Genomic DNA, 3,346 nt, shown 5'->3' with positions numbered 1-3,346 from the left:
ATGATGATTTAGTTGTCTCTCCATGAAGGTTGTAGTTGTGTATGCTTTCCAGTGGTTAATCACCCTTACAAAAATTATTTTAAGAAAATCATATTGAGGAGCATCTTTCTATCTTAGCATTATAGATTTAGTAGTGAACACTTTTCTCTTTATGTGATGCAAAATCTTGGTTTAACATCTATAATATAATTTATTCATATTTTTCTCTTTAAGCTTAACAAAAATAACAATATTATTTACAAATTTTATGTTTAAAAGATAAGAATAAAATAGAACATCCAACAAACAAATAAATTTTAAAAGTACAGAAGAAAATTAATTAAATTTCTTACGCTAATCATTCCTTACTCCTATACATTTCATAATTTTGGAGATAATATACGTAAGACTTATGTCTAACGAATCCCGTTGCAGTAAAAACCATCAGTATTGCGAGCATCGCGAGGGACACGCTGCCGCCCAAGGAGTAGCAATGATAGGATGAACAATCTTGACGGAAAATGTATTTAGGACTTCCTTATATTACTTACAGAAGGACATTTAAGTCCTGGTCATATACAGAATCCATGTTACAGACATTATCAGGCATATGAAACAAGACACCGCGAGGAGTTAAATACCCGTGACTACAGCCAACTATAAAGCAAATCCAATAAAAAGAAAGGGAATTTTTAAGGAAAAGTTAAATGTGTCTTAGGTACGATTTAAATTTTAGCTGGGTGGGGAGACCCTTCCAAAGTTAAGATTGTTTCCAGCAGACGCCCATGTTCCCCACGTTTGTATCATTCTCGTTCTACAGTGACCACTGGTTGGAAATATATATTGAAAATTAAGCCGTAATCGAAGGCAGAAAGTTAGGGTTCGTTGTGACGTAGAGGAGCCGTAATTCATAAGCATCACCCGTCAAGAGACAGTTGGACAGAGCACCCTGCTTCATAATCTTCACGATCATAAACGTGTTCGTCCAGGAATCCTATTGCATCCCATCCTTGTCGACTTTGTTAGGGAAGACTTTCAGGGTCAAATAATATGATAGGAAACAACCGGGCAGAGATTTGTACCAATCGAATTTTTCTCCTTGACACGGTACTATAAAACGCAGGATAACAAGAAGTCTCTGCAAGTTGTAAGGAGAAACTGTGTCGAGAATGTTCTGATCATTCCATTTCCCTTGTCTCCTCATTTCATATTTGTCTCTTTATATCTGGAGCCTGAAACACATATAGAATGATGAGTGGATTCTAGATTCGCTATAACGGTGAATAGAAGATATTGGCCTGTCAATTTAATTACTCCTGCTGTGTCTTAATTTTTATTGTATCTGGCCATTATTTGATCTGCTCTTTGGACTCACCAAATTGTCCATAAGATAGGCTACGTAGAGTAACAAAAATGAAGTTGACGACTTTGTACTGTATAGGGATAGCATTGCTGCTGAGCCTATATTGGGCATGGGAAGCAGAGGCGCAACTGGCAGTGAAGCTAGGAAGATGGACGCTTCTCGTACAAAACGGCGGGGTGTCAGCGATGCACATGACCACCACGCATGAAAACACGGTGTTGATGTTCGACAGGACAAACTTCGGCCCCTCGCAGCTCAACCTAGACAACGGGCGATGCCGAGACAACCCACAAGACACAGCCCTCACCCACGACTGCACCGCTCATTCCATCGAGTACAAGATGTCCTCTAACAGCGTCAGACCCGTAATGCTCTTCACCGACACCTGGTGCTCATCCGGGGCCTTCACCGCTAACGGCACCCTCGTGCAAACCGGCGGCTACCGCGACGGCTCACGGGACATCCGGTACTTCGTTCCCTGCTCGACCGGTAACTGCGACTGGAACAACTTCGCGGGGCCAAAGCTCGGCGCAGACCGGTGGTACGCCGCCAACCAGATCCTGCCCCACAATCGCATCATCGTCGTCGGAGGCACCCAAATGTTTCACTACGAATTCGTCCCGAAGAGCCCCGGCGAAGGAGTTTTCAACCTCCCGTTTCTCTCCCAGACCCGAACCAGCGCACAAGTGGAAAACAACCTCTACCCGTTTCTCCACCTCTCCTCCGACGGCAATCTCTACATCTTCGCTAACAGGGACTCCATTCTCCTCAACTACAAAACCAATGCTGTCGTAAAGACGTTTCCCAGGATGCCTGGCGACGGCCCAAGGAACTACCCGTCCACCGGGTCATCCGTCATGCTGCCGCTCTCCGCCGCAGACGGGTTCGCCAAAGTGGAAGTTCTCATCTGCGGGGGATGTCCGGACAATGGCTTGGCACAGGCTACCGCCGGTAACTTCACGGCCGCGCTCCGTAGCTGTGGACGGATGGTCATCACGGACCCGAGTCCGTCGTGGGGCATGGAGGACATGCCCGGGGCGAGAACCATGTCGGACATGCTCATTCTCCCCAACGGTGAAATCATCATCATCAACGGAGCCGCAAAGGGCGTCGCAGGGTGGGACATGGCCACCGACCCTGTCTTGACGCCTTATCTCTACCGACCCGGTGCAGCCGCCGGGCAGCGCTTCTTCACACTGGCGGCCACGGGCATACCGAGAATGTACCACTCGACTGCCAACATAATGGCCGACGGAAGAGTGATTGTGGGCGGGTCAAATCCCCACGCGGGCTACGTCTTCACGGGAACCAACTTCCCGACGGAACTCCGGCTCGAAGCGTACAGTCCTTATTACTTAGAGAACGTCTACACTCGCCAATTCCGCCCTAATATAAAGTCCGTTTCGTCGAGCTCAGTCTCCTATGCGGCCACTTTCACGGTTGTTTACTCTGTTCCAAATCCTCTGACCGGCGTTGTGCAGTTCAATGCCTACGCTCCGTCGTTTACGACGCACAGCAATTCGATGAACCAGAGGCTGCTCATTCTCGCTGCCAAAGCATCGTCGCTCATTTCGAATGCCTCTGGGAATGTGGTTTATTCTTCGTCTGTGACTGCCCCGCCCAGCGCAGTGGCGGCACCGCCGGGATACTACATGTTGTTTGTGGTGAACAACGGCGTTCCCAGTGTTGCCCGGTGGGTTCAGTTTTCGTAACATGATTTTACTGGACTGCTGATTTCCTCCTTAATTCTGAGGGATGCGTAGCTTCTTATAAATTCGTTCCATTTGTACTTCGAACTATGTTATGTAACAGGAATTCTGTATTCTTTTGGGTTGATTTGCAATCAGGTTATTATAATGACGATTGTAACTTCAAATCTGCAAATAAATCGGAAAGGAAACTTCAATTCAAATCGTTGCGGTGTTGGGTAATAGACGTGCACCGAGACGTTGTCAACTCATTTTTATCTTTTAAATCGCTCTAAATTTTAAATTATTAACAATG

At 46.4% G+C, this 3,346-nt stretch overlaps 1 pseudogene; it reads left to right on the top strand.

Annotated features, from left to right (window-relative positions):
* Positions 1-1,392: 1,392 nt before the first annotated feature.
* LOC149547474 (aldehyde oxidase GLOX pseudogene) lies at positions 1,393-3,054 on the top strand (annotated as a pseudogene).
* The last annotated feature ends 292 nt before the right edge of the window (positions 3,055-3,346 follow it).

This window comes from Cupressus sempervirens, chromosome 7 (genome assembly GCF_028749045.1).
Source record: "Cupressus sempervirens isolate cs-2001-9-10 chromosome 7, ASM2874904v1, whole genome shotgun sequence".
Classification (NCBI taxonomy): Eukaryota; Viridiplantae; Streptophyta; class Pinopsida; order Cupressales; family Cupressaceae; genus Cupressus; species Cupressus sempervirens.
This window is presented reverse-complemented; position numbering and strand designations above follow the sequence as displayed.